The sequence below is a fragment of the Leopardus geoffroyi genome, chromosome D1 (genome assembly GCF_018350155.1).
Source record: "Leopardus geoffroyi isolate Oge1 chromosome D1, O.geoffroyi_Oge1_pat1.0, whole genome shotgun sequence".
NCBI lineage: Eukaryota > Metazoa > Chordata > Mammalia > Carnivora > Felidae > Leopardus > Leopardus geoffroyi.
The window spans coordinates 101,546,475-101,554,779 of NC_059329.1; the positions used below are offsets into that span (position 1 = coordinate 101,546,475).

An 8,305-nucleotide genomic window follows, 5' to 3' on the forward strand; every position below is an offset into this window, starting at 1 on the left:
TAATCATCTATCTACCTATCATCTATCCATCTATCTATCTGTCTATGCAGTTTTTCAGCCTTGGCCCCATTGGCATTTTGAGTTGTTTAATTCTTTGTCAGGTAGGAGACAGCCCTAATATAGTAGGATTATTAGCAGCATCACTGGACGCTGCCCATAATATGTCAGTAGCATTCCTCCTCAAGTTATGACAACCAAAATACCTCAAAACAGTGTCAACTGTTCTTTGGAAGACAAATATCCCAGTGTAATACTGCTGAAACACTGATCTATCTCTATCTCTGGCCCAATCTTCCATTCTTCCTTACTTTCTTCCTCTCTCTGTCTCTCTCTCTCTCTCTGTGTGTGTGTGTCTTTATAACAATATAAATTATTATATATGTTTTGTTGTGGGTTGGGGTTTTTTAAAAAATATCCTGAATTTGAAATTTGGATTTATCTTATTTATATTAGTTTTCTATGCTACAACACTAACACACAGATAATATAACAAGGAAGCTGTTTATTATGCAGATTATCTATTTGGAATAGGTTTTCCGATAAACCTAGATTAAAAAAACATTGGGGTGCCTGGGTGGCTCAGTCGGTTAAGCGTCTGACTCTCGATTTTGGCTCAGTTCACGATCTCCCCATCTGCGAGTTCGAGCCCCAGGTCAGGCTCTGTGCTGACAGCTCAGAGCCTGGAGCCTGCTTAGGATTCTGTGTCTCCCTCTCTGTCTGGAACTCCCCCACTCAAATTTTGTTTCTCTCTGTCTCTCAAAATTAATAAGTAATAAAAACATTTAAAAAAACACAAACAGTGCTGAACAAATTCATTCTCATGGGAATCACAAACCATCCTGAGCCGCAGCCTCCATCGTTTGGGCTCTTCCTCATCTACCCAGTCTCAGTGATGGGCAATCAGGTATGATCAGCCTCACAAAGATGGACTCTAGGCTGTAAACACTCATGTACTTCTTCCTCAAACACTTGGCTCTCATTGATCTGAGTTATTCAACAATTTTAGGACCAAAAGTGTTAATAAGTTTTATCATGGAAGCAAACACAATCTCTGATTATTTATGTACCACACTGGTAGCTTTCTACATTATCCTCATTGTTAGTGAAATTTTCATTCTATTGGCTACACCCTATGGTAGCTACATGGCCATGTGGCCATCTGTAACCCTCTGCCCTATCCAGTCCTCATGTCACAAAGGGTGTGTCAGGTCCTGGTGGCCATCCCCTATCTCTACAGCACATTTGTTTCTCTTCTATTTACTATAAACATTTTTAGTTTATCCTTTTGCGACTATAGGATCATCAATCATTTCTACTGTGACAGTCCTTTCTTGTTATCTTTCCTCTGCTCAAATAGGCATGATTGAGTTGATGATTTTGATTTTGTCAGTTCTTATTTATTTTTATTTTTTTAAATGTCTACTTAATTATTTGCAGAGAAAGAGCAAGCAAGGGAGGGGTGGAGAGAGGGAAAGAGGGAGAGAGAGAATCTCAAGCAGGCTCTGTGTGAACAACCTGATGCAGGGCTTGATCCCATGAACTGTGAGATCATGACGGCGAGATACCTTGGACCGTGAAATCAAGAGTTGATGCCTAAGCGACTGAGCCACCCCAGCACCTTGATTTTCTCCATTTTTAATTTTATTTTAGTCCTTTTGATAGTTCTCGCATCTTACCTGTTGAGTCTGCTACACATGGTCAGGACGGACTCAGCTGAGGGCAGGCACAAGACTTTTTGCACCGTGGGTCCCACCTGACAGTGGGCACGGAGTCTTATGGGACTTTAATATTTATGTACGTGGAACCTAAGCCCAGTCATTCCTTTGACACTGATAAAGTGGCGCATATATTTTATACCTTTGTTATCCCCATGCTGAATCCCTTGATCTATAGCTTGAGGAACAAAGATGTAAACTATGCAGGACAAAGGATGTGGGAAAAAACTATGCATACCTTCCCTTAATTTATTGCACTGTGTGGTTCCTATGAATACGATTATAAACCTTAAACATTGTTGTGTGTTCCTTCAGAGGGAAACGCAAGGATAAATGAGTCAACGTATATTTAGAGATTGACCTCTATGTACAAGTCATACTTCTAAGTGCCCTTGCAGAAAAAGACATTCAGTATACAATAGAAATTAAATACCTTCGAAATTTCAGTGTTTTATTAATAAGTACATAAGTATATAGTTAACCAATAACAAGCTACGCATGAATGACAAAGTGCAGATAAAATTTACCTGTGGCAAAGCAGATATTTGATATGATCAGGGCCAAGATTAATAGAAAAATGAAGGGGTATAAAAGAAGATTCAATTTTATAAGAAAAGGCATTTTTGTGATAAAAGTCAATAAAATGACTGTGACTATGTAAAGTCAACTGTATTCCTATTGAATATTTATTATGAACGGCAAATATGTTTTAATGTAGGAAAACACATAGTTACATTGTTAATATTTTCAGAGCATTTTAAAATTACTCCCCAGAATTAATTAATTTTGTTCAAGTTAGGTAATTTGCAAACACAGCTAATGTGACTGCACCAAATTTAAAATGGTATAAAAGATGTCATAAAGAAATTGAAAAGGTATTATTTTATTTCATGTAATAGACAAATTTTATTATCAATAATACATGCAAATTAAATTACACATGTATGTACCAATCACAATGAGGGAGACATCTTGAATTCACTTCCGTAAATTGTAAAACCACATAACTGGCGATACTATGTATAATTTATGTATTCAAAACTATAACAGAAAATACATTCTTTATTTTGCAAAAGACAATATGGATGAATCTTGAAGACATTATACGAAGTGAAATAAGCCAGTCACAGCACTGCATGAGGCCATCTATGTGAGGTATAGAAATAATTAATTACACAGAATCAGAGAGTGGAATGGTGGCCGTCAGGGACTGGAGGAAGGGAGAAATAGTTGATAAGCAACAGGTATCAAGTTTCAGTTATGCAAGATGATTAAGTTCTAGAGATTTGTTATAAAACGTTGCGCCTATGATCACCATGACTGTGTTGTGCACTTAAATATTGGTCAAGAGTGTAGAGCTCCTATGAAGTTTTAAGTTTTCTGATCACAATAAAGTATAAATAAAAAGATTTGGAAAAAAGAGAACAAGGTTGTGTATAGTTACTAACTTTGTCTGTAGATGGGGTGGAGGGAATGTGACTGGGGATAATGGATTAGTGCATATTCAGCTTAGATGTAATTAAAGCATTACTTTAAAATAATGAATCATAGAAACGCATGCGTGGCTCAGGGTTAAGCGCGTCTGACTTTTGATTTTGGCTCAGGTCACAATTTCCTGGTTTGTGGGATTAAGCCCGGTGCCAGGCTCTGCGCTGACTGTAGGAGTCTGCCTGGGATTCTCTCTCTCCCTCTTTCTCTGCCCCTCTCTTGCTTATGCTCTCTCTCTCTCAAAATAAATAAACTTAAAATAAATAATGAATCCTGTATGAGAAAACTATTCTTTAAGGGGAGGGATAGAAGTATGGTGCCTGGACTATAATTTCCTGAACATATATAGGTATGTGTATGTATATGTAGATGTGTGCAATGTTTCTTATAAATATGTTGAAAAGTGAAATTTTGTGATTCAGAATGGTCCTGTCTTATCCTAGAACTTTATTTGCTTGACCAAAGTAAGTTTATATATGGTACTCACAACTTAGGAAAGGGACAACACCTCCTATGCAACAAAGATTTTAAATAAGAGATCAAAGTGTAAAATAAAGCATCAATAACAATGAAAAATGCAAAAGTAACTATTTTTTTTTAATTTTACAACGTTGTGGGAATGCTAATTAGATGGGGGGGTGTTGGCAGAGCTGGTGAGGGAGTGAAAGTAAGGTTAACTGCGCGGGATATCGACTCTCTGTGGTCACATGACAGATAATCGGCAAATGTCATCGGAGAGGAAGCAACAACACAACCCTCTTGTGGGTACTTGGACTCTGGAAAGAACCTCAAGGGTTTAAATTCATTGTCATGAGTAACTTGAGATTTGTAAAAATCTTTATTTCCTCTTTATGGTCTGCAAGTTGTCTGTTACTTCAGTGGTTATGGAGCCTAGAATGGGCCAAGATGAAGAAGAAACAGTGTATCCTGACAGAAGTAGTGAATATTTTAGAGAATTATATGCAAGTTGTCACTGTTTCTTCACCAAAGTGAAAATCATATTAAAGATAGAGTATAAGCACTTAAAAATCCTTCCTATTTTATTTCAGAATTCTAAGATGGTTATTATATTCACTCATTCACTTTTTATCATTTATCAGTCAGTAGTCAGTAAAAATCTTTTGAACACCTACTCTTTCCTGGGCACTATTTTAGAAGCTATTAATACAAAGGCATTTAGATGTACTATTTTCATTTATAAAGCATACAGACTAGAAAGCCCCAAACAGGAAAGTAAAAATGTTATCAATATTTACTTATAACATTTTAAATGCTTGATAAGAGATCACAAGGTTTTCTGAAAAATGCAATTTCCATCGAATAATTTTAACAAAACACCGGCCACAGGATCAGGTATATGATGGGTGCTTTCTGAATTTCAATAGAACAATTCATATTTAGTCTTCCTAGAGTGATGCGCATTTCGAACGCATGCTGTATATCATCTGATTTTTATGGCAAATATATCAGGCTTGTTCCTCGCCCCCGAATGGAAGCTTTGCATTCAGTTTTGTCCCCAGTGTTCAGAGTAAAATGGAGCATTGGGGCCAGAATCCTGGGCTTTCCAACTGTTGGATTTGCTTCACCCCAGGACCAGCAGCCACACCGCCCAACCAATACAAGGGACGAATCAAAACAAACACACACACAAAGGGTGGACTTAATGCACGTGATGGTTACTTGGTATGATCGCCCACCTGTGTCCCTAGGCTAACCCCACATCCTCACTCTGGGGTGCAGTTGTTGTGTGGAGACTTGAGTAATTGGTCTTCCCGTCCCCGGGGAATCAGAACTTTACCTGGGAATTCCTGGGTGCACATGTGGGAACTGGAGCCATAAACCAGCTTAGTTCAGTGTGCGGTTCTACAGGGACTTCAGACACTTGTAACACTCTTCAAAAGACCTCCTGTGGAACCTTAGCAGTGGGTCTCAGCAGACCTCTGTGCACAGGTAGGTTCAACCCAACGATTTACAAAGTGCTCATTCTGGGTGTGACGACCGAAGTACTTGGGGAAGTTTACCAATTCAAATCAGACTCAGGACTGAAATGTCAGCTCTATTCTCTTCTCCTGAGGACTCAAATCTCTGCCCCCTGATGGCCAGGTGGAAGGAACAGGGAAACGACTCAAACAAAGGTGTCCAGGCCCCCTACTGATAAATTCAAAAGTGTGAGCACTTCTACAGAATAACCAATAGACATTGCAAGGAGTCCATTTCAACTTAGGATGAGGAGGAATTCTTTCTGCCTCAGAGCTGGCAGAAGAGATGTTTTAGAAGGCATTTACACCAGATAGGAAGCTTCCTAAGTGTCTTTGAAATATAAGATTTCTTCTCCAAGAAAGACCTACTAGATTGCCTAACATAAAACAAAACAAAAACAAACAAACAAACCAAAAACCTAGTTTCTCCTCTCCCTGTTTTCCCACATTGCCCAGGGTGATAAACCATATGATGGAAAGACATGGGCCCAACAGTCTGTACGTTGCTGGTGGACGCTGAGAATTCAGCAGAAGATGCAGTTTGCCCTTAACACAGCCCATGTATAAGTCACTTTCAGACAAATTGGGGAAGAATGGACTGTGCTCTTGAAATCATTTCGGAAGCTGTTTAAAAACTAATATCCAATGTTATTTCTCAGCCACATTGTACCATCAAATGATTAACATTAAGTATATTTTCAAAGGGTTTTTTGTTTGTTTTTTTTTTACTGAGAATTCAATATTTTGGTAGAGCTATAAAATATTCCTTTTCAGAAACACACTTGAGAAACACGGCATGTACAAGTCAAAATATCTTTTATTTTGAGATATACTTACCGAAATAAAAAAAACAACTTGCCATTAGTAATACTTCATTAAAAATGAATTCAAAAGAGCTAAGAGTATATGCAAATATGTTATTTTCAAAAGATAATCGCATGAATTCATTGTAACCAGTCCACAATTACTGTTGTTGCTGCTTTTTTTTGTTGTTGTTGTTAAATTAAGGATACACTTATTGAATATATGATAACCTAGAGTGAAACGTACTGAGTTGTTTTTGTTCAGGAAACGCTTTGCCTAAAGTGAGTGTTGCCACAGTGATTTTCATCATAAACTTACCTGTGCATTTCTTTTCAGATGCAGTGGTAGGACAAGAGACATGGGATGTTTAGTGCAACACTGTTGTATAAGCTCATCAAACATATATTTGATTTATGGAATGAAGTATCTTTTTTTTGTAAAGATCTTATTTTTATGTAATCTCTATACCCAGCATGAGGTAGAATTCACAACCCTGACATCAAGGGTCCCATGCTCTACTGACTGAGCAAGCCTGGTGTCCCTAAAGTATCTTTGACTAAACAAACACACACCACACCTTTAATAGAGAAGCAAGTTGTGAGAGAACACAAGTTGTGAAACAACACAACTGATTTGTTTGTTAAATGTATAGCTAGATATCACGTGCCCCAGTTGCTTGGATATGCAAAATTGCAATTCACTTGCTATTCCTATTTCTTTTAAGTTTATTTTTATTTATTTAGAGAGAGAAATGGAGAGTCAGCGGGGGAGGGGCAGAGAGAGAGGGAGACAGAATCTCAAGCAGTCTCCCTGCTGTCAGCACCAAGCCCAAGCGGGTCTCGAACTCACTAAACATGAGATCTTGACCTGAGCCAAAACCAAGAGTTGGACGCTTAACCGACTGAGCCACTGAGGCATCCGTTGCTATTCCTATTTTAACTAAAAAACTCCTCAGTGAGGTAGAATGGATTACAGGGACACAAGCAGGAAATCACATTGGAAAATCATTCAAAATACGCTAATAACAATAACTGCGAGTACTATTTTTTTTTTTGCCTTCATTGTTATCAGGCTCTGTACTAACTTGCATATGTGTATTACCTCATGACATTCACACAACACAGGTATGAATACTTGGCAAAAACCACACAGCTAGAAATTGGTGGACTAACATCCAACCAATCAACCAAACACGTAAAACAAAACCACAAAACCAAAGCGTTAATCAGTACTCAACACAGTCTCTTTGCGTGACTTAAGCTCATTGAGCCTCAACCGTCTCATCGGACATGGAAATAATTTCATCCACCTCCTAGGACAGTCCTGCTGAATAATGAGATTATTATTTTGAAATGGCTAGCATAGCTCTGGGCCCATAGTACACTACATACTGAATAATGTTAGCATGCTTCTCCAATCATTTCTCTGTACAAGTAAAACAAAGTTATCAAACTTGAGCAAACCAAGCCTACAAATGATACTTTTTCCAAACATCAAAACAGGCTTTGAACAATGTAAAGGAAAGAGGTATAAGCTAGAAAACAAGAAAGGGCTTCCAGAAGACAATAATACAGAAGTGTCATCGCAGGTAGAGGTCGGGGTGATACAAAGGACTAGTTTATTTGGCAGAAGAAAGGAAATGTGATTAAATTTAAAAAATTCAGTTGCTGAATGACACGAAGAAAGAACACTACTGAGGTGTAATCTGTTGGTGGACAACTGAAGCAGTGTGGTTAGATAGAAACTGATAAGGAAAAACCAACGCAGTCAAAATATTTCCTGCAGAAATATTGAAATCCCAAAGATGATGACACATTACAAGCCAAAGAGAAAGCCAGTGGCAGGTAAGGAAAAAATAACTGCAAATCACTCTGGGTCATCAACTTCTAATAGGTAGTTATCTTTTATCGTTGGAAACATACACGTATACAGAGGCATATGCGTGTATATGTAAATATATATTTATGCAATGTTATAATTAATATTTTTAAAGATGCCTATGAATATTAAGACATGTAATACAGTAGATTAATATATATTCATCTAATATAAATTATATACAACACAGAACTGAAAAATTAACAGCTTGGTACAACAGTTCTAACAACTTGAAATTGGTCTTTAGAGAGTTTAAATATCTGAATTTTGTTAAAACATTAGGAGAAATAATATTAAACTCTGACACCTTTCACTGTAAACAAAAAAGAAATTCAACTTAAATGAAACAGTTTACAATCTAGCATCTACCAGAAAACCTGATTTCACCATCTATTAATCTCCTTCCATTTTCCCCTTTTGAAGATGAAAGCCACTGAATAC

At 37.4% G+C, this 8,305-nt stretch overlaps 1 pseudogene; it reads left to right on the top strand.

The window, feature by feature from the left end:
* The first annotated feature begins 796 nt into the window (after nucleotides 1–796).
* LOC123600524 lies at nucleotides 797–1,963 on the top strand (annotated as a pseudogene).
* The last annotated feature ends 6,342 nt before the right edge of the window (nucleotides 1,964–8,305 follow it).